The following is a 26946-nucleotide window of genomic DNA, read 5'->3' as shown; positions in this document are numbered from 1 at the left end:
TTACATAATAAACAGATTAGAGCAGCAAAGAAATAACTTTCACAATTTGAAGAAGAGTCTATAAACAAACAAAAGATAGAAAGGATTACAGGATACAAAAGGATCAATCTGTATTACAAAAAAAAGGAGATTTTGATACTCACAAACAAAACTAAGATACTTGTAATCAGAAGAGAAATGAGTAACAGAAAAAATTCTTTCATCAGATTTCTCTGACAAAGGTCTCATAGCCACAATATATCTGGTTTTTTTTTTTTTTTTTTAAGTCATAAAGAGAAATGGTGAAAGGATATGAACAGTTTTCAAAGGAAGAAATTGAGCTATTAGCATTATTTCTTAGATGAGCCAATCATTGATAATAAGAAAAATGCCAATTAAAGCAATCTTAAATTTCTACCTCCCACTCATTATGTTGGCAAAGTTGGCCAAAAAGGAAAATAGCAAATGTTGAGGGCCTTTGGAAAAGAGACATTGTCCAGGGCATAATGAATTGGTCCAGACATTCTGGAAAAGCACTCTGGAACTATACTAAGTCTTGTGTTGGTAAATGTTTAATACAGCTATCTAAGAAAAAAAATACATTTGATATATTTTTCAGTTTAATCTGCATTATTAACACTTTATTATTTCTTAAATCTAGACAATCAAATGTTAAATGGGTGCGATTCTTTTTGTATACTCCAATTAAACTGAACAACTTGGTGTTTCCCATCTGGAACAATTCACTTCCCACCTCTGTGACTTTGCCCATGCTGTGCTCCATGTCATTTCACATATTTCATGAGAGATGGAGATGGATATTTGCATGCAGTAGGTTCAAGTCTGCTTGTGACACATCTCAGTTAGGTATCTCTGGGAAAATCATTTAACCTTTGAACTGTCCTCAAGTAATTCTTTAAGACTAAGCTGTTCAAGTGTATAAATACTTGTATAAATTGTATATTGTATAAATATGGTATTCCTATATTTGATTTACATATATTTTTACTATGTTTAACATATATTGGATTACTTGCCATCTAGGGGAGAGAGTGAGGACAAGGGGGGGGTGGGGAGAATTGGAACACAAGGTTTTACAGGGGTCAATGTTGAAAAATTATCAGTGCATATGTTTTGAAAATAAAAACTTTCAATTAAAAACAAACAAACAAACAACTAAGCTATTATAGAGAATGCTGATCTTCAGGACCAGGGAGTTTTTGGGAACTCCCTACACTGATAAAAATCACAAGTCTAGTTAAATACATATATATATAAATACAGTATGTGTAAGTATATATAGTCAATTCTAGTAACAATGATCAAAGAATCACAGAGGTTTTGCAAACATTGTTAACTCTAAAAATACTATAGAGATCAAGCAAGTTAAAAGCAAAAAACTTTCTTTATTCCACTGGAGTAGAGAAATTAGACACATGTGTCAGGGCCTTCTCTAGCAGTGGGGCTAAACCTTGATTTATATATCTGTGCCTAGATAAAGAATCAAACAGTATAGTACAGCAGCAGTGGCAAGGCACAACAGCAATAGTGAGGCAAGATTGTCTAGTGACGAAAAGTCCATTTAGAGCAGGGCTTCAGGTCTGCACCTCTTGGCTCTTGTCTGAGTTCAGGGACCAGTCAGTTCTATGATTTAGTTGCAGCAAAGTTCAACCTGAACTCAAAGGATTGTTGTTATACCAAACTGGGGACACAGCTTGCTTGCTGGGCCATACCCTGGAAAACAGGGTGTCTCTTAATAGTAAAAAGAGAGGAGTGGTCTTGGATCCTATGTAGATAGACATTTACACATAAACATATACATATATGTACATATGTATGTATGTTAAAACTCTCTATAGCAGTAAAATCACAAGTCTAGTAAGATTATATATATATACACACACACATAACATTTATATACATATACATGCATGTGAGTGTGTGATATTTTCTTCTCTATGGTCACTTTTTTTTTCTCCCAATAGAATGGGATTTCATTTTTGTCTTTGTATTTTCAACATCTTGTACATAGTATCTGGTATACAAGAAATGCTTAATAAATGTTCTTCAAAATATTATTGTTCTATAAGAAATGACCAGCAGGAGGATTTCAGAAAGGCCTGGAGGGACTTACATGAACTGGTGCTGAGTGAAATGAGTAGGACCAGGAGATCATTATATACTTCAACAACAAGACTATATGATGATCAATTCTGGTGGACCTGGCCCTCTTCAACAATGAGATGAACCAAATCAATTCCATTTGTTCAATAATGAATAGAACCAGCTATACCCAGTGAAAGAACTCTGGGAAATGAATGTGAGTCACTACATAGAATTCCCAATCCCTCTATTTTTGTCTGCCTGCATTTTTGATTTCCTTCACAGGCTAATTGTACACTATTTCAAAATCCGATTCTTCTTGTGCAGCAAAATAACTGTTTGGACATGTATACATATATTGTGTTTAACATATACTTTAACATATTTAACATGTATTGGTCAACCCGCCATTTGGGGGAGAGGGTGAGGGGAAGGAGGGGAAAAATTGAAACAAAAGGTTTTGCAACTGTCTATGCTGAAAAATTACCCATGCATATATCTTGTAAATAAAAAGCTATAATAATAATAATGTTTTTCTAACCCTGAAACAATGCCTTTACTTTTCTTTGTATTTGCAGAATGAATTTAAATGTTTACTCTGTGCCAAGTTCTATACCTGGCAAATAGGAAATACTTTAAAAGTGCTTTTTGACAAATTTGATTGGAAAGACCTTGGGAGTCACCTGGAATGAACATTGAGAGCTTAAGTTCCAATTCACTCACTAAGTCTGTGTCCTTAATCAAGTCTGAGTGACAGGAATATAGTTTGTCCTTTCACAAAATAAAATTAAATCTGATTTCCCAGGTGCCCTCTGGAGCTGAAGACTATGATATAATTCTCAAATCCTAAGAGCAAATTTGCATCCTGGACATAGTCCTCTCCCAGCTCCTTAGTAATCCCTTCTTTTCCTGGTCTGGATTGATGTTGTACCTGGCCTAGATAAGCCTTAGTATCTAATCTTTGGGATGTGACCTCATACCCAAGGAATGTGACCGAGAATCTCTAGGATTGTCTTGTCCTTCCACCTTTCTGTACCTGGGGTGACTGTTTCAGGGCTTTTGGGTGGAGCTCCCCAAATGGTGGAATCTCAAGAACTTTTCTGGGAGGGATTGGCAGCACTAATCTAACACCAGTGTTTATGGATTGTCTGACTGCCTGCCATCCGAGGAGGTCATGGGTGGATTCTCAGTCAACAAGTAAGTGAATAAGGGAAGTTCATGAGATGATAGACTTAGTGCTGGAATGATCTTAGAGCTCATCTAAATTTATAATTAGATTTTAGCTTTAAATTTATGATCATAAATATTATGAGATAAATAATCTCATGTTATAGATCAGAAAGTAGAGTACCAATGATGTATCTAAGCTCATAAATGATTGAGTTAGGATCTGAATTTGATTCATCTTACTCCAAATTCAGCTCTCTTTCCACTGGTCTGGGTGGACTGCCACTATATAGAAAAGACATGTAAGGAAGAATAAAATGGGGTTATAAAAAAAGTAAAAAATATCTCTTCCCTTTAGAGAGTTTACATTCTAGTGAGAGAAAACTATGTTTAAACAGGCAAGAAAGTTCAAGATAATTTGAGAAAAGAGAGTAATCAGGAAAAGCTTCCTAAAGAAAAGTAACTCCTGAACATGATCATGAAGACTTAATCTTCAAAGAGGCAGAAGAGGGAAAGCACTATTGTCCTAGGAGAAAATGACTGTAAGAAAGAGGCTCCTAGGAGTTGCCATGTGCAGAGAATAAGAAGTAGGCCATTGGAGCTGAAATTCAGAATCCCTGAAAGGGGTTAATGAGAAATAAGCCAAGAAAGGGAAGTTGAAGCCATGGAAGGTTTTTTTGGTTTTTTATGTTAAATACAATATATGCATATATATTTACACAATTATCTTGCTACATAAGAAAAATCAGATCACAACAGGATGATTTCAGAGAGGTCTGGAGAGACTTATAGGAGCTGATGCTGAGTGAAATGAGAAGACCAGGAGATCATTGTAGATGGCAACAAGATTATACAATGATCAACTCTGGTGGACATGACTCTCTTCAATAATGAGATGATCCAGGCCAGTTCCAATGGTCTTGTGATGAAGAGAGCCACCTGCACCCAGAGAGAAGACTGTGCGGACTGAGTGTGGATCACAACATAGCATTCTCACTCTTTTTGTTGTTATTTGCTTTCATTTTCTTTTCTTTCTCATTTTTTTCCTAGTTTGATTTGATTTTTCTTGTGCTGCAAGATAATTTTATAAATATGTATGCTTATATTGGATTTAACATACATTTTTACCATGTTTAATATTGGATTACTTGCCATCTAGGGAAGGGGGTGGAAGAAAGGGGGGGAAATTGGAATGCAAAACCTTGTGTTGTTGAAAAGAGCTATGTTCATCAGAATTGCTCATCATATAATCTTGTTGCTGTGTACAATAATCTCCTGGTTCTGCTCATTTTACTCAGCATCAGTTCATGTAACTCTCCATGGAGAGTTTTAAATGCCATGTTCAAGACTTTTCATTATCTCACATACCTCCTGCAACAGGAAGTTTTTCTGGATCCACTCAGAATGGATATTCTCTCAATCTCTTGAAATTCATGCTATATATCTGTCTTTATTACTTCTGAGTTTGTCATCTCCTGCCATGGAACACATGTTCCCTGAGACCCAGTGTCATTTTTGTCTCTACCCCGCAATTCTCTAAAACGTGGTTTTTAATACGTGGTTAAATAAGATTTAAAAAGGTTTTTATTAATTAGGCTTTTTAAATAAGGAAGAGGTATGACATGCTCAAACTTTTGTTTTCAGAAGATTATTTTAGCAGTTGGGTATAAAATGAATTAGAGAGAGGATAGTAAAAGAAAGACCAATTAGGAGGTGAATGCAATAGTCCAGGTAAGAACTCCTAAGCCAATAATAGTAATAGAAATACTACCACTACTAATGATAATAATTCTGATGATGAAAATAACAATAATGATAATAATAACCTATGTAAATATACAAGTTTAAGGCTTTCAAATGTGCTTTATGTTGTTACTGTTGTTCAGTCTTGTCTGATTCTTGGTGACCCCCGCATTTTGGGTTTTTTTGGCAAAGATAATAGAGTGGTTTGCCATTTTCTTTTCTGACCCATTTTACAGAAGAAGAAACTGAGGCCAACAGTTAAGTGATTTGCCCAGTGTCACACAGCTAGTAAGTGTCTGAGGCCAGATTTAAACTCAGAAAAATGAGTCCTCCTTACTTCTAGCTCAGTATTTTGTCCACTGCCCCAATATATGCATATCTTTATGACTCCAAGTTCAGACTTCTCTTCACTGCAATGCAGTCATATGTGTGGAGAGAAGGATCCAAGATTTAGATGCAAGAGATTTTGTGGAGGGAAAGAAATAAAGACTAAGAAAACATTTATCAAACACTTATGTGCTATCTACTATGAATAAAAAAGGGAACTGCAAAAATAGTCCCTTGCCCTCAAGAAGCTCATATTATACCATCTTGCTGTAAGAAATGAGAAAGGAGATGATTTTGAGAAACCTGAGAAGACTTACATTAACTGATGAAGAAGTGAACAGAACCATGAGAATAATGGATACAATAAAAACAGCATTATAAAGACAAACAACTTTGAAAGATTTAGGAACTCTGATCAACGCAAGGATCAACCCTATAACTCTAGAGGATTCAGCATGAAATATATTGCCCACCTTCAGATAGAGCAGTGATGAATGCAAGAATACATTTTGAGGCTCTGAAGGAACATTTGAAGGAATAAACGGGCATTTGTTTTGCTTGACTATAAATATTTGTGTAGTTTTTATCACTTTCTTATTGGGGATTTGGGAGAAAGAAAATGTTTTAATGATTAAAAAATCATTTACACTCTAATGAGAGTTATCACATATAAGGAAGTAGTGGCCAGCTAAAGGTAATTTAATTTGATTTGAATATGGAGGTAAAAATGATCAGACTTGGAAACTGATGGGAAATGAAAGAAAAGGAAGTTAAGTTTGCATTGTGAACCTGTGTGGAAGGATGATGATTTTATAGCATTTGGTGTGTATGAGGTCATCTCCTAAAGACTAGATAACAAAGCTTATCATATGAGTATACACACATATATGTGTGCAGATCTTTATTTGGCCTGGTTCTGATATTTAATACCTGGGTGGAACAGAGCACCAGACCTGGAGTTAGGAGGACTTGACCTCAAATCCAGCCTGAGATACTTACTAGCAACAAACTTAACTCTATTTTTGGCTCAGTTCTGTAAAATGAGCTGGAGAAGGAAACAGCAAACCACTCCAGCATCTTTGCCAAGAAAACCCCAAATGGGGTAACAGAGATTCAGATATGACTCAGTCACCACCATCACCACCCCAAGAATGGTCTCAAGCTGGGTCTCTAACTTCTCTGCGTCTCACTTTCCACCTTTAAATTAAGGGGATTGGACTAGATCAGCTTGAATGTCTCTCCCCAGCTCTGAACTTCATGATCCCTATTACCCTGAAGCCCTTCTTTTTGGAGAAGCTCTATTTCAATTTGTTAAATGAGAGGGGTTGACCTTGTTAGCCTCCAAGTTTCTCTTCCAACTCTAAATCTGTGACCCTAAGATCTCCAGCCTCTCACTAAGCTGGAAAGTATTCCGGAACAAGGACTGATGGTGACTCAGATTCTGAATTAAAACTTTTCCAGGCCTTTGAAGTTGACCTTAAAAACAGCGCTGTTAAACTGCTGATCAGACTAGCTTTTGGAGAAAAAAAACAAGCCCTGACATTGATCAAGGGTGAATTTTTAGAACTGGAAAGGATTTTCAAGATGATCCAATCCAATGGCCTCCTTTTAGAGAAGTCAGGAAAGTAGGCCTCCGTAAGGTCAAGGCCAAGGTTGCTTAGCTATCTAGTGGCAGGCCTGGGCTTGGAGCCCAGGTTGACTACCTCCCAGGCCGACACTCTTCCCATTCCAATATCGCCTACTGAGTTTCTAGCCCCATGATGAAAGCCTGGGAAACTCCTTCCTTCCCACTTGGATTCTCTTGAACAAATGAGTTTATCCTGATAACACATTTGAGTTGTTTCTAGTAATATTCCAATGGGCTCCAAACCTCCCCTTCCCCCAAAGATTTGAGGGGATTTGCTGTGAGGCCTTTGGAAGCTTTAATAAATAAACTTGTCATTTTTCACCTGCTAAACTTCAGTTAGAAATCACATCTGGATGAGATCTCATCACTGAGAGTTGCACCCAGTTTCTGCCATTTGCATATCTGAACAGTATTTTGTCAAATATGTTGGGCTTCTCACTCTGATCCCAAGCCTGCCTTTGATGCCCATTTCTTGTGTGCTTCCATCATCATCCAAACAGCCCCCCTCCCCTCCAACTCAGCCGCTGAGACCCTTCATCTAGCCTGGGTTCGTTTTCAGCCCCAGCCCTGCCAGCTTCCTCAGTGCCATCTTTATTAAAGCCCCCAGCCACAGGACCTCGCGCAGGCTGCCAAATAAATCACTGCTCTGTTCCCATCTCGCCTTCTCTGCCCTCAGCTTTCAATTAAATTTAGACTTCCCTTTTCAAGACACAACCTCCATGTGAGTGGTTCCAAATGACCTTGTTTCCCCCTTGCCCACCACCTGGGCAGGCCTCTTATACTCCAGCTCCTGGTTCAAAAACAGAGAAGCAGGAATTTGCTACAGGCTCTGGGGGCAAACTTGAAGTCTCAAGCTGTTTAAAAAATCTTTAAAGTGATAGCCAAAAGGGAAAGTAGACTCTGCAGAGAAGAAGCTGGGGGCCTGCATCTCTGGCTATCTGGCTTTAGGAATTGAGAGAGAGAGGAGAAGGGGCTGGGGGGTAGGGAGAAGGAATTGGTCTTTGGACTTCCCCACTTCTAATTTGTTTAATTCCAGCTTTTCTTGTGATATTCTTCCCCATTAATTTGACACAAACGAACACTCTTTGCCGGATGAGGAAGTCACCCAAATCAGATTTGAACATCAAAACCCACCTTTATTCTTCATCTCAGGGTTCGGCCTCTTTCTTATCAAAGAATACAGAAAAGTAAGGACCCTGTAGGTGTTGTTTGGAATTTGGGCAGACAGCCTGCCAGCTCCCTCCCTTTCCTCTCTCTCTCTGTCTCTATCCAACCCAGATTTTTATAAACCAAAATCATGGATGACAGTATATCCAGAATTAGAAGAGACCTCAGAGGTCATCTAGTTGATTCCCTTCATTTCACAGATGAGGAAACTGGGGTCCACACATGTCTTGGTGGGGGGTGAGGGGAGGAACAAAGAGCTACAGATGCTCAGAAACCTGGCCTTAAAGTATCTGTAGCCACCATCACTTGGGCTATCAGCATAGCCTCCTAATTGGTCTCCTATCTCTCTTTGCTCCAACCCATCCTCTGCACAGCTTCCAAATAGATATTCTTGACCTACTCTGCCATCTTTCCAGAATCCTCCCAAATAGATACCCATAGAGCATAGATTTGGCCAGGTCAGTCCAATTCTCACAAATTTTCAGTGGCTCCCTATTACCTTTGAGATGAACTTAATCTGGCATTTAATGCTCTCCACATCTTGGTTAATACTTACTTCTCCAGTCTTTTTTTCATGTTACTCTTTTTCACACTCTGCATTCTATTCAAATAGTTCCTTTAATTTAATTGGAGGTTTTGCCTTCTAGAAGTATATGGGTCTTTATAAAGTGAGATTAAGAAATTAGGGAAGGGCAGCTAGATGGCTCAATGGATAGAGCACCAGCCATGAAGTCAGGAGGACTTCAGTTCAAATCTGACCTCAAACACTTAACACTTCCTAGTTGTGTGACCCTGCACAAGTCACTTAACTCCAATTGCCTCAACCAAAAAAAAAAAAAAAAAGAAAGAAAGAAAGAAAGAAAGAAAGAAAGAAAGAAAGAAAGAAAGAAAGAAATTAGGGGAGCAGTGACAGAGTGTGACTTAGTCTTCAGGAGGCTCAAGCAAGATAATCAATGGAAATAAAAATATTCATGGAAAGGGTAAACTTTAATCTAAGTGAATCATTATTGTATAAGCAAGATGACTAAGGGAATAACCCTAGAGTCAGGAACACGAGAGCTCAAAGCCTCCCTATGACACTCACTGGCTGTGTCCTCTAAACCTCAGTTGTGATCATATTATCTAGTAGCTTCCCCACCAGCTTGTAGCCAGGGTGCAGAGTGAATTCTAAGCTGGGAACATTTCTGAGAATCTAGCTCTCTTTAGAATTAAGGGATAAAGATGTTAATGTATATGTCTGCTAGAGACATAGATTTGGAATTGGCAGGTGGCATATTCTGTTTTCCTCCTCTCCTCCTCCTCCTCCTTTTCTTTCTCCTCCTCCTCCTCCCCTCCTTCTCCTCCTTCTCTTCCTTCTCCTCCTCTTCCTTCTCTTTCTCCTCTTCTTCCTCCTCCTTCTTCTCTGTTTTCTTTTCCTTTTTTTCTCTCTCTCTGTCTCTCCTTTTTTCTCCTTTCTACTCCCTGTCTCTCTGTCTCTCTCTCTCCTTCCCTTCTTCCCTCTCTCTGTTCCTTTCACCATTCCCACGTTTTAAAGAACGCTTTTGAGACTGAAAGTTTCAAGCAATTCACAAGACAACTTGTCCATTTCAGGTCTTCATACATTCACCAGGTATTCCTTTTAAAATGTCTACTATAGGTAGACTCTTCTTGGTACTGGAAAATACAAAATTGTCTCTAACTGAGAGGAGTTCACATGTATCAATCAAAGTAACTTCATATTTATTACTAAGTGCCTACAAAGTGTCAAGCACTGCTTAGGTGTGGGTGATTTAAAAAGATCTCATCAATGAAACAAGAAACATCTGTTAGTACCTACTAAGGGGAGGGGAGAGAATGTATGTAGAAATTGGGTAAAAACGGATACTTGAACTGATCTTCAAAAATCAAAGGAAACAGGATTTGATGAAGGAAAGGGGAGAGCATTTGGTGCATGAGCAAGTGAAATGACTTACATGTTACTATCTATCCACCTACACACCTTCCTATTAACAAGCATTTACCAAGTGCTTAGCATATTGAAGGTCCAAGGGATACAAAATGACAAGAGTTCATCAAAGGCTGACCTTGAAACCCAACTCTTCTGCCTCCAAGTCCAGTATTCTTTCCTTTGCTCCACATTACTCAGAGATGACCTAGATGGATTGACACATGATACACTTGACCTCCAATGTCACGTCTAAGCCCTAAAATGCCATGACTTTGCTTTGGGAGATGGACCATTCCACTGTTGGCCAGCTCTAATTGTTGGGAGCTGCTGAGATTGAGCGCAGATCTGCTCCCTTGCCCCCAACATTTCCACTGAAAAGTCATCTCCTCCTCTTATAATATATAATTTCCTACAAGACCCAGCTCAAACTCATTAGAATGTAAGCTCCTTGAGAGCAAGGACCACATTTTTGCTTTCTTTTATCTCCGACACTTAACACAATACTTGGCACAGGCTGGCCTTCTACATTAAGCTTTTTTCCACATCTCATCTCTTCCTTCCTTCACCCTAATTTACCTGGTATTTATTCTGATTATACTTATCTATGTACATGTTGTCTCCTCTGATGGAATGGAAAGCTTCATTAGTGAAGGGGCTATTTTATTTTGGTCTTATTTCTGGTGTCCCGCACAAGAAGGTGATTATGTTGGTTGATTGATTTGATTGTTCCTGGATCCATGCAATCTGTTCCTTTGCATCATAAGAAATAATTGATATTTCAATAGTTCTTTAAGGATTGCAAAATATTTTATATGCACTCATTTTAGCCAGTGAAGGAGATGTTAATATTACCCCCATTTTACAGATACAGAAACTGAGGCTCTAATATAGTCTCCTCCTTCCCCTCTACACCTTTCTTCTGAAATTGCCTTTTATTTTCACAGCATGTATCTTATATGTACATGATTGTTTGTATGTTTTCTCTCTAATCGACATTAAAATTTCTTGAGGTCAAAGATTATTTTTTTTTTCATTTCTTTGTTTCATCAGTGCCCTAGCACAGTGACATATAGAAGCCTTAAGAAATGTTTGTTAACTGACCTAAATGACTTGACCATGGCTACATAGCTAAGAAGTATCAGAGGCAGGATTTGATCTCAGGCTTTCTTGCCTCCAAAATTCTATGTGTGGGGAGAAAGAGAAGACACTACCATAACTGTGTCACAGTCAGCCCTGCTCCAAACAAGGAGCAAGTGGTAATAGCTAGTCAAGAAGAAATGTAGGAAAAGCCTTTGCATTTTGACTATTTCTTTTCATTTCTTCCTTCTAGAAAAGATTTCTTAAAAGAATCCTGATGGGGCTTTTTTATTTCTCTCCTATCCTTACTATCACTTGGGTAAGCAGATTCTATGAGCTAAGAGTGCTGAACAGCTCCCAAATCTCTCTCCTACCAGGACCATAAAATTTTTGAAGGAAAAGGATCTTAAACCAGACAGATTGTTCTCATCTGTCCTTGTGATCTCTTCCCCAGTATCACCTCCATTATCTGTTTTTTTTTTTTAAAATAACTTTTTATTGATAGAACCCATGCCAGGGTAATTTTTTTTTACAGCATTATCCCTTGCATTCACTTCTGTTCCGATTTTTCCCCTCCCTCCATCCACCCCCTCCCCTAGATGGCAAGCAGTCCTTTACATGTTGAATATCACCTCCATTATCTGAACAAAACTTAGGTGAAAGGTAAAGAAGAGCAGAATGGACCTTAGATGTGAATCTAATCCAACTTCTCTCATTTTGCACATGAGGCATCTGAGTGACTTGTTCCAGATCACATGATAAAAAAAAAGTGACATTTGCATACAGGTCCTCATTTTCCTTCCCAACTTTTGACTTTTTCAACTCTTGTTTTTTTTTGTTTTGTTTTGTTTTGTTTTTTTGTGGTTTTTTTCCTCTGCAATATCACTCTGAAACAGCCCATGATTATCTTCTCCCATTGGTGAGTTCCTCCTGGAACTTCCATTTTGTGGAAGTGCCCAAGCTGGGCTAATCTTTATGACTCTTCAGTTTATGCTTCTGTCTTTTTTTAGACTTCAACATCACACTCCCCAAATGAATGTATTTTTCTCCCTACCCAGCTGTCTTTTGTGTGTTGCTTTCCCCCATTAGATTGTAAGTTCCTTGAGGAAAGGAACTGTCTTTTTCTGGCATTTGTATTCCCAGTGCTTAGCACAATGTCTGGCACTAAAAGGCACTTTATAAATGCTTGTTGTCTTGCCAATATTACTCTACCTCAGTATCTGATATCAGTTGAGTGGTCTGATCAAATAACTTTCTCCAGTGTCATCTTGGTTGATCTTTACAGCCTCCCTGGAGGCAGGTATCTCCTACATTCTATAGATTAAAAAACTGGGATTAAGAAGAAGTCAACTGACTTGCCTATGTTTACAAAACCAACACGTGGCCCAGTTGAGACCATAGTCAGGGATTCTGAACCTTCTTTGCTCTTTCTACTATCCTTTGTGCTAATGATAACTAACATTGACATTTGAAAACTTATAAAGTGCTTTACATATGCTGTTTTATTAAAATACTACTTTAAAAAATAACACTAGACATGTTTAATTTATAGTGGATTGCTTGCTATCTAGAGATGGAGTTGAGGGGGAGGAAGGGAGAAAAATTTGGAACACAAGATTTTGCAAAGGCAAATGTTGAAAACGATCTTTGCATGTATTTGGAAAAATAAAAATAAAGAGCTAAAACTAATAAATAACATGATAATTATTATAAATATTGATTATTAACAATAAAATAAATAAATAATGAAAATAAAAAGAATTCTGTTTAAAAAACAAAAACATTAGGCTTGTAAGTGTTAAGAGAAGCTTCAGGCTTTTTCAAGGTCTGACCTTCCATGTGAAGAAGGCACTCCTACAACTTCTCAAATGATCCCTAATTTTCTTCAAAATCAGTCAATAAGCATTTTTTTTAAGCATTCACTACCATGAAGACTTGACTTGAAATCTGGTATCAGATACTTACCAGTTGTGTGAACCTGGGCAAATCACTTAACCCTCTTTGCCTCAGTTTCTTCATCTGTAAAATAGAGAAAAGAAAAAAAAGAGAAAAATGGAGAAAGACATGGTAAACTACTGTAGTATCTTTACCAAGAAAATTACAGATAGGGTCACAAAGAGTCAGACATGACTACAAATAATTTAATTATATATATATACATACATATATACAAACATACTAAATAAATTGGGGGGGAGGGGAAAAGTACTAGCATTGGGGGGGATCAAGAAAAAATTCTCATAAAATCTCAGATTTTAGATTGGATTTGAAACAAACCAGGAGGCAAAGATGTGGAGGGAGATCATTCAATCTCAGGTACCACTTCCTCCTATATAAGGCTTCTTTTGGAGAAAAGCAAAGACTTCATTTGGAATCCTTAGATTCCAACTGTGAGACCTAGGAAAATGACTTCAATTCACAACCTTAATTTCCACATCTGTAAAATAGCAATAATAATAACAGTACCTATCTCATCAGGTTGCAGTAAAGCACAAGTGACAATTTATGAAAAGGACTTTGCAAATCTTAAATTGATATATAAATACAAGCTATTATTATTATTATTATTGTTATAGTAATGTTCTTCCTCTAGAAATTACACCCAGATAACAATTGCTTATATTTACTTGACTTTAGTGACTTCCCCTCTTCACAAACAACTACCCAGTGAGGAAGAGTAGTTAAAAGATTATGTATGTGCCCCATTTCCAGAAGCTGAAATGTAGCTGTGAGATGCCTGAGGTCAGAACAGTTTGAGGTTGGGGGAGCGAGGACTCCCAGGTCTGCCTGAAACTCATTCCAAAATCTGTGAGGTCCAAAGACCCGGGAGCTTGCAGAATCCCTGCACTTACAACTTAATGGCCAACTTTTAGAAGATTCTAGCCTGAAGGACTGAAAGTTTCAGTGACTAGTTATTCATTTCAGTGGCCTCATTAACTTATTAAGCCCTAATTTAAATTCTAAGGATTCAAAGAAAAAGTGAAAATAATCCTCACTATATTAAAAAAATATTATCTATATTCAAAGAGAGAACTAAATTTGAATGCAGATTGAAGCAAATTATTTCCATTTTTGTTGTTTTTTCTTTCTCATGGTTTTCTCTCTTTTGTTCTGATTCTTCTTTCACAACGTGACTAATGTGAAAATATATTTAATATGATTGTACATGTACAATTTATATCAGATTTATTGCCATCTTGGGGAGGGGTGAGGAGAGGAAGAAAATAGAAATCAAAAATCTTATAAAAGCAAATATCAAAACTATTAATTTTTAAAATAAATTAAGGCAATTTAAAATAGATTTTTATAGCTCTTTCATTTTTTAACGTCCCCTAACTTTCCCCTTGTAATCCACCTTCTTCTTTCCAGAGAGCCATTCTCATAAATGAATTCTTTTTTTTTAAGAGTGAAAATAATTTTATATATTTACATTTATTCAACTATATGAAAATTATGTTGCCAAAAATTCTGCATAACTGAATTTTTTAAAAGAAAAAGAGGAAGAGAATCAAAAATTCAGAAAATCAATGAATATTATATATATATAATATATAACAAATTTTCTTTTCCCTCTCTCCCTCCCTCATCTCTCATCTGAGATGCCTTTGCCAAGCAGAGGGAGGGGAAATAGGTGCCTTCTCATATAAGCTTGTTCTTAATCATTTTACATTGTTTTTTTTTTTTTTTCATTTTCTTTCTTTGTCCTTCTTTTGGGTTTGTTGATTTTGCTTTTTGGATCACAAGATAGTTCAGGGAGGAAGGGCACCAGCCATTGGGGTGGGACCAGAGGAAAACTTCTTTTGGGCTGGGAAGACTTGAGCAGATAGTCTAGGAAATCTGAGATTCTAGGCAGAGGTGGAGGACTTCAGACATTCAATCAATCTCATCACTTAGTTGATAGTTATCTCTGCTAAACTGCTTTCTTTTTCTTTTTCTTTTTCCTATTTCAACCGAATTCAAAAAAAATTATTTTTTTTTCCCGTTAGCCTGGGAAAGACCAAGACCTTGTCTCCTAGGTCTAGTTTTGTTTCAAGTTCTCTTTTCCTCCTCCCACTCATTTATTTATTTATTATAGCTTTTTTATTTACAAGATATATGCATGGGTAATTTTTCAGCACCAAATTCAAAATTTCAATATAATTTCAAAGATAGCTTTTTGGATGAGACAGAGACAGAGAATAGATTAGATAATGAAACTGAAATCAAAGTAAACATCAAAACAAATTTAAAATGATGCTTGTTGATGGATCCAATTTGCTAACTAATCAGTTAATCAATTCTATCAGTATCTATTAAGCACCTACTCGGTACCTAGCCCAGTACTAGGTGCTCAGAATACAGAGACAGAAATGGAACAGCCATCAGGGCTTGGATGGAAATGAATTTTGCCGAAGTTGAAGACTCTTTTCTTGAGTGATCCAACTCTGATCAAGAACTGCAGCTCAGTGTTGGTGACCAAGCCTTTATCTCAGCTCTAAGTCTTTGAAGAAATCCTTCTGGATTGCTTTTCCTCAGTAATGAGGCTCAGTCCGGTCTGTTGATTGGAATATAGCCGGTCATCCCAGACTGGGAAGCCTAATTAGCCTGTGCAAAGTGGATGTTTCCCTGGCTGCCTTCAGGTCTCAACACCAATCTCACCTTCGGCAGGAGGCCTCCCCCTCCCTCCTCTTTCCCCAGCCCTCCAGATAACCTCTCAACTACTCCGTATGGATAGATCTTGTATGTACATATTATTTACATGTGGTCTCCCCATTAGAATGTGAATCCCCCTGCAGGGCAGGAACTTGTGTTTATGCCTTTTTTTGGAGGCACATACATAGTAATTACTTATTAAATACTTGTTGTCTGAGTAACTAGACCAGGACCAGATCTGGCCCAGCTTAAGTCTGTCTTGGGGTCCCCCTCCCCATCTGCCTTTTCAGGGCCCTTCTCTGGCAGCTCTGACAACAAATTCTCCCATATTTATATGGGAGAATTCTGTTAAAGCAGAATCTGTGCCTTCAAAGTGAGGAGGGTGGAGTGATGGGAGGGAGCCTGGGATTGATTTAAGCTGCTGGCCAGCAACTCCCTCTGCTTCTATAGTGACGTGGGTAAAGCCTTTCCCTGGTTCTGTTTGGGGTTATTGTTCTGGGGCAATCATCCATTGAAAATTCAGCCCTTCAGCTCATTATATATTCTTCATCAGAGGGGAGCAGGACTGTTTCCTGAAGCTCAGTTTGGGTGCTAATTACCTGCTCGAACACCTTGTAAATACCTCAGTGAACTTGTCAAGGGGGAGAAGGCACCTTTGGGGGACCTGGGAGTTCGGGGCATTTTCTTTTAAATTGCCCAGTCAGCTCCAGGCTGGTTCAGCCCCTTTCTTCCACTGTGCGTCCCTGTCTGTCTATCAGTCGGTCTCTCAGTGTTTTTCTCTTACTAGCTGGACTCCTCCCCAAACAGTCTCCCCCTACCCCCGCAAGCCAGATCCAGCTCCCAGGACAGACTGAATTGCAAAGGGATGTTTACGAAAAGCAATTTCCTCATTTGCAAAAAGTTCCAGCCCAACCCTCTCCCTTCCTCCCTCCCACCACCCCCCACCTGCTCTGTCCTGCTGCCTGCTCTTCCCAAGCCAAGAGGCCTAAAAACCCAGACTTGAGCCTTCTTTTGCAAATGCTCACCTGCTAGTTCATCAGGAAAGCATCCATAAGTCAGCAAATAAGGCTTCTAGACAGACTTGCATGTACACACACACACACACACACACACTGAAGCATCCCTTTATTACTTACACTTCAAAACAAGTATATAATCTTTTTATCAAAACCAAAATTTTTCAACCTCTAACATCTATTGGGAATAGGACATCTATGAGAACATCCTTGTCCCCTCACCCCCATCCTAATAAAAAATAAAAATAATGTTTATTCTTGGGGGGGAGGGAGCATGCACAATTGATGAGTTCTAATTATCTTTATCCTCTTACATCTCAATACATTTCTTAAAACAAGCCTCAAGGATTATGTATAAATTCTTGTCTTCCCAAAGAAAAATAGCTAAATCACTCTGGGAGGTGGAAGGTGGAGGAGGGTGGATAGAAGAGAGACAAAGAGGAGGAGAAAGGAAGTTCACAGGCTCCCCAGTAAGGAACTCAACAAATGTGCATGGCTCAGCTACCCCCAAGAATAAACATTATTTTTATTTTTTATTTTTTTGTTAGGGGAGGAAGGAGGGAAAGAGGGATGTTCTCATAGATGGCCTATTCCCAATGGATGTTAAGAGATTGAAGAATTTTGTTTTTGATAATAAGATTATATACTTATCTTAAAGTCTAGGAGTTAAGGGATACTTCAGTGTGTGTTTATCTCTGTGTATGGGTATGTGTGTGTGTGTGTGAGAGAGAGAAACAGACAGACAGAGAAAGTCTATATAGAAGCCTTATTTGCTGACTTGTGGATGGTTTCCTACTGAACTAACAAGTGAGCATTTGCAAAAGACAATTCAAATCTTCTTTTATATAGCCTGGAACCTTCCTGGTCTCACAACTCTATGACCAAGTGGTTCTGGATATAATGGAAAGAATCCTGACTGCCACTTGCTAGACATTTGATCTTGGACAAGTTAGTGAAATTTTAGATAATTTTTCAATTCAATTCTAATTTCTAATTCAGTAAAGATTTCTATTCTCTATAACTCTTAGTCAATTATATGACTGTAAAGATGTGGTCTATTCCAGATAAACTCCTTTGAAAACCTTCCCGTTCCCATTTTAATTTTTTTCATCCAGGATATTTTTGATAGGTACCTGGACAATTCTAACTAAGGGCATATTGGACTCCTTAGTAGATATGAGACTTTTCTCTGTAAAATGAAAGATTTGAAGTGATCATCAGTAAAGGTCCATTATTAGTGAATGGAACTTCCTTGTAAAGATCCAATTTCTTCTTCTTTTTTTAATTTTTAAAAGTTTTTTTTTTAATTTTCAAAACACATGCATAGTATTCAACATTCACCTTTGCAAAACCTTGTATTCCATTTTTTCTCCTTCCCTTTCCCCACCTCCTGCCCCTAGATGGCAAATAATCCAATGTACGTTAAACATGTGCAATTCTTCTATACATATTTTCACAATTATGCCACAAAGAAAAATCTGATCAAAAAGAGAAAAAAAAAGAAGGGAAAAGAAAAAGCAAGCAAGCAACAAAAAAGGTGAAAATAGCATGTTGTGGTCCACAATCAACCCCCATATTCCTCTTTCTGGATGCAGATGGTTTTTTCTATCCCAATTCTGTTGGAATTGGCTTAAATCATCTCATTGTTGGAAAGAGCCAAGTCCATGACAATTGAGCATCACATAATCTGTTGCTGTGTACAGTGTTCTCTTGGTTCTGCTCATTTCACTCAGCATCAGTTCATGTCATTTCTGAAATCATCCTGCTAGTCATTTCTGATAGAATATCAATATTCCACAACATTCATATGCCATAACTTCTTATTCAGCCATTCCCCAACTAATGGACATTCACTTAGCTTCCAGTTTCTTGCTTCTACAAAAAATGCTGCTACAAACATTTTTGCACATGTGGGACCTTTTCCCTTTTTTATAATCTCTTTGGGATACAGACCCAATAGAGATATTGCTGTAGATCCCAACTTATTAAACTATGGTTCATGATTCCACATAGAGTCTCATAAATGAATGTGGGGATTACAAAATTATGATTTATTATCAATAAATGTTTAGTTTGTATAGCTATTTTATAAACCTATATACTTCTGTCATGTGAAAAATTTGGAATCATCCATGAAAGAAGAGTTTAGACGTGGTGTTCTGGATGATTTCTGGGGATTCTTTCCAGCAGCATTAAGAAAAGACTGGCTAATTGTAGAATTGAAGGATATAAGTCAAAAATGATTCAGGCTTCAATCCTGGACCACCTGGAAAATGGTAGTGATGTTGACTAAACCTCAGAAATAGGAGATCTGGGGAGGAATACTGCAGAAAACAGGAATAAGATATTCTTTGTTGCCTAATATGGATGTATACTCCAGATGATGGATGCATTGCTTCTAGTTCAATAGGCTCATTTGAAATGACCCCTCTCAGACAGTTGAGGAGTCCCCAGGACAAGATTTTTAGAATCTTATTTCCATTTAAAATAAATAAATAAATGTGAACATCTGTTAAATTGAGACTCTAGAAAAACCTTTATTGAGTTCCTATTATAAGCAAGATGCCATATTTGGAGAAAAATATAGGAAGAGGTAACTAAAAACAGAAGGCACTATGGGATGGCAGTAAATCTTGGAGTATGCTTCCTTTTTTTGAGAATGCTTTTGTATTTCCTAACTTTGAGGGCTCAAGAAGCAGGGGGATAACTTTTTCTTTGTTTAGAATACAAATATGATTAACTATTGTTTCTACTCCATTAACCTTCATTTTCTTTACTTTTTATATTTTACCTCATTACTCTATTGGAAAGGCTGGATTATGTAGTGAGGCCAGCCAAAGTTAGGAAGACCTGAGTTCAAAACTTGTCTTTGATAACTTTTTCTCCCTTGTTTGACTCTTCAAGAAAGATTTAAGTCCTTTTTGCCCCCAGGCTCTAAATTCCAGTTGAGTAGATCATCTACTTTGGTAGACCAATCTTCCTTAAGCAGGAGTTATCTATTCAAATGAAATTATTCTCCCCCCCCCAAAAAAAAAAAATCATGGATGAGAAAGGGGAGAGACTGGAATTTAGGAGAAAAAAAAATTTAACCCTAAAATAGTCTTAACTAATGGAAAAGGACTGGACTAAAGTGTTGTGGAGTGAGAGGAAAGAAGGGAAAAGATATGAAAGAGATTTGGAGGGACAAGGCAGACAAGATGAGGTCCCTGGTGGAATTCAAGGAATTACAAAGTGTGAAGAATACAGCTGTTGTTCTGAAATTTCCAGCACTGGCCTCTGGAAGGATGGGAGTACCCTTGATAAAAAGAGTAAAATTAGGAAGAATGGTGGATTTCTGAGCAAAAATTATGACTTTCCTTTTAATCATGTTGAATTGGAAAAGATTATGAGACATCCAGGTGGAGATATCTATCAGAAATTTATCAGTGGAAATGTTGGAATGGAGTGAAATGAGAGATAATTTTGTAGGTGGGGGAGTTGGTTTGCATAGAGATAACTGAACCAGTGGGAACTGGTGAGGAGAGACAAGAGATTGAACTGTGTTCTTCCACATTTTTTCCAGCTTAATGAGTCTCCCTGGCTCCCAATCACCTCTCTTAAGGAAAGAATAGGGAGAAGGGTGTCTTCTTGAGGCATCACATTCCAGGCAACTCTGAAGTGAGCTTCATGAGTGTCCCCGAAGTCTCAGATGAGAAGAAGCATACTAGAATGAGAGCAAGAAGAAAAACTTGGGGTCAGTTAAATCAGGGTCATAGAACCATCAGGAAGTCATTTGCTATCTCTGAAACTTAGTTTCTTCATTTGCAAACTGAGGATCATAAACCCTCACCCCGCAAAATCTCATAAACTTTAAAAAAGACCATTAGCCTCTGAAGAAGAAAGTTGACAATCATTTTTTATTGACTATGGGTGCTGTTGTGGTTGAAGATGATGATGTCATTTTGATTGTTGATGATGATGATGTTGATGTTGATGTTGATGTTGATGGTGGTGGTAATGGTGATGGTGTTTTATAGGCAATTAGGTGGCCCAGTGGATACGGGCCAGGAGTTAAGAAAACCTGAGTTTAAATCCAGCTTCATAATTACTTCATGACCCTGGACAAATCACTTAATCTCTGCGTCATGTGTAAATTGGGGATAATAAGAATATCTTCTTTCTCAGAGGGGAGCTGTGAGGACTAAATGAGATAATATCATAAACTCCTTAGCACAATGCATGGCATATACCAAGTACTCTATAAATGTGAGCACTTATTAATATTACCCATTTCCTAGGCTTGTGGTGAGAATAAAATGAGATAATATTTTCAGAACACTTTGCAAACATTAAAAATGCCACATGAATTCAGTTATTATTTATTAAGAAGGCTTTATAATACAATGTAATCATTGCAGGAACAATTAGAGAAGCTCCTTATCAATAAAAATTCTTTTTCTATTTGGATTCTGAGGAGAGCATCTTCCCCAAAACTTATATGAGGACATATGTCTCTTCATTCGGGCTTTGCTCCATTTTAATGTTCTTAGAGCAGTGCTTGGCACAAAGTGGAAACAATTCTTATGCTTATTGATGGATTGACTGATTGAAGCAATCAATGAATTTATCGTAATCATATGCCTGGAAGATGCTTTGTTTGAGGAGACCTTTTAAGGCTCCATGTTGTTCTACCAAGTTAAATGGCTTTTTGAAAAAAAACAAACAACTGATCCATAAGGATTTCTATTCTCTATAACTCTCAGTCAATTGTATGACTATAAAGATGTAGTAGGTTCCAGAAAATCATCTGTGAAAATCTTCCTGTTTTTATTTTATTTTTTTCATCCAAGATATCCTTGATAGGTACCTGGACAATTCTCTTTAAATGGTAGAGAAATAAGAAAGCTGACATATGGGCAAATAGGAAAGCTACTCTTCCTTGTCTTTGACCAACTCCTTTCAGTTCTATAGGTGCTTTCCAGGTGATCTAGCTATGGTACAATGATCAGGGAAGGTCTTCCTCTTTGAACAAGAACCCAGCTTCTAGAAGTCAGGGGAAACAGACTACCAGGGACCTACCTTGTCAGTCACTGGGGTGACATATGCAATCATATCAGCCTCACATCCAGAATGACAGGTGACATGTAGAGAACCAAAAATCTTAGGTTCAGTTTCTACCTCTGACATATATTGGAAGAAAATATATGTTCTGTGATTCCTGAACAATATACCTCATATTCCATTTTAGCAGGCAACTCTGTAAGACTATAGAGAAAGTACTCTATCTTGGTAGAGACAATTTTCTCATCAATATAATTTTCTAACATCTATAACATTCCTTATATCAATGAAATCACAGGTCCAATCCTTATCCCTTTTCCTAATACAACTCTTAATATTCTTCTTAGAAGTATCTCAAAAATTTACCCCAGAATATCTTTAAAAATTTTGTTGCTTTAGAGCAATATTATAGGATGATCAATTCTGATAGACCATGACTCTCTTCAACAATGAGATGATTCAGACCATTTCCAATGGTCTTGTGATCAAAAAGTCATCTACACCCAGAGAGAGGGCTGTGGGAATTGAGTGTGGTTCACACCATAGTATTCTCACTCTTTTTGTTGATGTTTGCTTGCATTTTATTTCCTTCATCATTTTCTTTTCTGGTTTGATTTGATTTTTTCTGTACATAAAGATAATTGTATAAATATGTATGCATATGTTGGATTTAACATATATTTCTACCATGTTTAACATATATTGGACTACTTGCCATTTAGGGAAGAGTGGTGGTGATGGGGAACTGGAACATACGGTTTTGCAAGGGTTAATGTTGTAGATTATCTATGGATATGTTTTGAAAAATAAAAAGCTTTAATAAAAAATTTGTTGCCTTCTGTACATATTTCTTCTCTTGTAAGGAATTGTTTTTTTGGAAACTTCATCTTTTAAAGTCATTATTGTTCATTCAAAAAAAAAAAAAGTATTGAAACAGTATAATCCAAATGCATTAGCTGCACTGTTTTCACAGATGACAATGGATCACTATAGAAATACTAGCAGATTTGTTCAGTTAATTCAATTTATTATTCTCCTTTCAGTTCTATACTAGTGCTTTCCAGGTGATCTAGCTAAGTAAGGTCTAATTCCAAGCTTTCTGCCTAATTGACCTTCCCCTACACCCCATCCTCCCACCCCCAGATTGATTTGCAATACAATAATAACAATCTTCTGTGATGCTCTATAATGTTTTGCAAATAAGGTTGCCTTGTAAATCCATATTAGCCCTGGATACTATTTGTTGGAAATGTTGTAGTAAGAAATCTTGAAATAGGCATAGGACGCTTAAGCCAGATTGATTCTTAGACATTGGACACAAGTTTACTCTTTCTCCCTCCCTCCCTTCCTTTTTCCCTCCCTTCCTTCTTCCCTTCCTCCCCTCTCTCCCCCCCTCTCTCCCTTCCTTCCTTCCCTCCTTCCTTTCTTCCTTTCCTCCTTTCTTCCTTCTTTCCCTCCTTCCTTCCTTCCCTCCTCTCTTTCTTTCTTTACTTCGTTCCTTGGTGGTTGGGGGAGGCAATTGAATTAAACGACTTGACCAGGGCACAGAGCTAAGTGTCTGGGAACAGAATTTGAATTTGGGTCCTCCTCATTCTAGGGTTAGGTGCTCTATTTATAGAGCCTGCCCTCTATAACTTCTTTCAATTAAAGCTTAAGAAGACTTGCCAGATCTTATGTTCAATTGGTCCTGTCTTTAGCAGTCCATGGCTACCTCAGTCGCAAGACGAAGTAACAAAGTAATTTTGGAAGAGATGCTTAATGAATTGGAGGAAGTGTACATAGTGCAGTTATCTGATTTTGTCTGACTTTTGAACTTGCCAAATAACAATTCTTAATCCTTATAAGCTCTCCACCCTCCCAGGCAGTAGGAAGAGAGTGAACCCTATCGTTCTGGTTTTCTGGATATGGAAACTGAGGCATAATAAATGTTCAAAACCTTTCTTGAGATTGTTGAGCCCATGAGCAACAAGGAAGGTTAATTGAAGGCAGAATTTCTGCAAGTCCTAAAAACACTAGTCTTTTCTAAGAAGCCCATTTAAAATGATTTAACTTTCTAAAAGGAAATTTATAATATCTTTTGAACAACAAAGACAAGGAACAAAAATCACTTTTAGGTGTGTTTACTGGGCTTCTACATCCATGTGCCATTAGGTGATAGATATGTTGAGAGAAAAACCGAAGAACAATGTCTTCTGTGAAACAGGGAAATGGCTTTATAAACATATTGGAGAAAACATTAGAAACTTCTTTGATTTAGAAATTATTTAAAATTTGAAGAATCTGCTTCTTAGGTATTCAAGCATCCACTAGTTCCTCATCAAATTTACACTCTATATGCTATGGTCTAATATTTGTTTAAATAGCACAGTCCACTAAAAGGAGGTAATACATATTTACTGTCAGGGTTATGAGTTCCTTTTCTGTTGCATTGTTCTGTTGAAAAACAGCAATGTAGCACAACTTATGGTTTGAATCAATGTCACTGACAAATTGTGAAGCCTGAAAAGCAGCAGAGGCCAACTCAAAAGCCAGAAGAGCATGAGAAGGAAACATTTGAGAGGAATCATGGACAATTCAAGCGGGTGGATCTGCAGGGAGCTCCAGAACTCAGAAGGACTCTGTTGGAAGCAATGGACCAAGGGTCTTGGTCATTCCATGTCAATCAGGCAAACAAACAAACAATCCCTCTCCCCCCCTCTCCAGCTGAGAGGGGAGGGAGCCGGTGGGCACATGACACATGCAGATGGTACTCTCTGAAAGGGGCTTTTGCTTGGGAAACACCTGCAGGAATTCCAAAACCAGTGGAATGTGTTCCAGTTGGCCACCGCCAATCTCCCAACTGCCCCACATTTGGATCCCCTACTTGGTAAAGGAAACTTAAAACATGCAACAACAAAAATTTAAAAATAAAAATCACGTGGCATTAAGTCAATATTCGATCTCAGTAACTGGGAGGTGGAGAGAGTGTATGTGTGGGTAAGAGACTGACAGAAAGAGACGCAGAGACAGACACACAGAAAGAGAAATAAAGAGAAAGGGAGGGAGGTGACAGAAAGAGAAGAGAGAGACAAAGAGTCCATAAAGAGACAGACATAAAAAGAGATAGAAGAGAAGAAATAGTATATAGAAGGGAAGACAGAATTGAGAAGACACACAGAGAAAGGGAGAGAGAGGGAGAAGGAGAAAGAGAGAGACAGAGACAGAGACATGGAGGGAGGGGTGATAGAGAAAAGAGACAAAGAATCCGTAAAGAAACAGACACAAAGAGAGATAGAGAGATGAAAAAATAGGATGTAGAGGGGAAGACAGAGAAGGAAAGACACACATAGAAAGGGAGAGAAAGACAGAGACAGAGAGAAAAGGAGGGAGGGAGCAGACTAAGACTTTTACATCAGTTTAGGGCATGAAAATGAAAGTTTTATCAAAGAACTGACACTTTAAAAACTGCATTAATGGTTTTAAGCAAATGAATAATTGACATTTCTGTAAGCGCTTTAAATTTTGCAAAATCCTTTTAATAATTATCTGATTTGAACACGCCCTGTGAGAAAGACATTGCAAATGTTGTCCTTATTTTTCAGATTAGGAAACTGAGGTTCAACAAAGAAAAATGATTTCCTTATATAATTTGCAGTTAGCAAATTTCCAAGACAGGTTTTAAGTTAGGTTTTCCTGCTTCTCTCTCCAGTACCGACGTCAGGGCTCTATGGTCTATATATGTCTCTGTTACTACGCCTCCCTCTGTCCCCCTTCCCCTCAAAACCCCCCACAAACCCACCTCTTCTCTCCCAGTTTCTACCCTTCCATCTGTACAAATAAAACTTTAGCTCACCAGTCACCGGAATTGAAACGGTTTTTCCTAACATTATGCTTCTGGGATCTTGTATCAATGAAACTGATATAGGGACTGTTTTTGTATTCCCAGTGCTCAGTTCAGTGCCTGGCACGTAAGGTAGGGCATTAACAAATTCTATTTGATTGAATAAATCTGTATACTTGTTGTCTTCCTCGAGTAGAGTATAAACTCCAGGAAGGCAGGGATCCTCCCGCTTTTTGTCTCCGCCATCCGAGTGCCGAAGCAGTTTGGTCCCAAAGTAGGTATTTTAATACGCATTTTCCAAATGAACCTGCCTCTCACTTCGAGGAGCGATTGGCTCGCTCTCCATAAGCTAATCTATAAAGTTGTGATTTTTTTTTTTTTGCCCCTGCTACATCACAGAAAATAGTTTCCTGACTTAAGTTAAAAAAGCAGTGACTATTGCCTTCTTAGGCAACAATCTTATTTCCTTGAAGCAGCCTCCTCCCCCAATTTCCCTGGGCTACTCGTTTGAATTTGTTGCGGCCTGAAAGGAAGATTTTAGCAAGAAGATTAAATTCATGATGGCTGGAAAACAGTCCCCCCAGGGGCCCTCCCTAGAGGAAAACAGCTCCCCAGGACCTCTCCCTGGAGGAAAACAGCTCCCCAGGACCTCTCCCTGGAGGAAAACAACTCCCCCAAGACCTCTCCCTGGAGGAAAACAGCCCCTCAGGGACTTGCCTTCTGTTCCCTGAGAATCAGTGTGGTGGTTTTTTTTTTTTTTTAAGTTAGCTAATTAGTAGGAATAAAAGTTCTAGTCCAGCATGCTCCAGTGCCAAGGGTTGCCGAAGTTGCTGCCCCCTTACCCCTCTCTCTAGTTAAGACAGAGTCCCGGCAACTTTTCTTTGGGGGATGGGAAGTGGCAGGAGAGAACAGGAGTTCAAAGGAGCAGGGTCTCGGGTCCCAGAGCCCCACTGTAAATATATCGAGGGCACCGCTGGGGGAGGAGGAAGGATGGCACCGAGCAGGGCTGCCCAGCAGCAAATTAGAAAGTTTTGGCTCCTAAGAATGGGTTGTGTTGTTTGTGCCTGGATTCTGCAGCTGCTTCTCACTGCTCCCTCTCTCTCTCTCTCTTTTTGATGGTTTATTACACACAAACTCCTAATGAATGGGAGCTGCTGTCTTACAGTACACCACACTTACAGGACTTATCTCTAGGCCTACCACAGATTTGACTGATCAACAGCAGGGCACCACCATCATAATTCTTCCTAGAAACAGGAGGATAAAAAGGGGTTTGTTGGAGGTTGGCTGGGGCTGCCCAGAATCCTGCCTGCGGGGCCTG

At 38.2% G+C, this 26946-nt stretch overlaps 1 long non-coding RNA gene across 6 annotated transcripts in view; it reads right to left on the bottom strand.

The window, feature by feature from the left end:
- LOC127552913 (uncharacterized) overlaps positions 1 to 26946 on the bottom strand; it is a 239524-nt gene that overhangs the window by 23193 nt on the left and 189385 nt on the right. For 5 of the 6 annotated variants that reach the window (XR_007951612.1, XR_007951611.1, XR_007951613.1 and 2 more), the window contains exon 6: positions 19278 to 20468. This is a non-coding gene — a long non-coding RNA (uncharacterized LOC127552913). Of the gene's footprint in view, positions 1 to 13082; positions 13137 to 19277; positions 20469 to 26946 lie in introns of those variants that run through there. The other variant, XR_007951615.1, reaches the window with a different exon arrangement.

This window comes from Antechinus flavipes, chromosome 3 (genome assembly GCF_016432865.1).
Source record: "Antechinus flavipes isolate AdamAnt ecotype Samford, QLD, Australia chromosome 3, AdamAnt_v2, whole genome shotgun sequence".
NCBI lineage: Eukaryota > Metazoa > Chordata > Mammalia > Dasyuromorphia > Dasyuridae > Antechinus > Antechinus flavipes.
The sequence above is the reverse complement of the archived record's forward strand: the minus strand, read 5'-3'. Positions and strand labels throughout refer to the sequence as shown.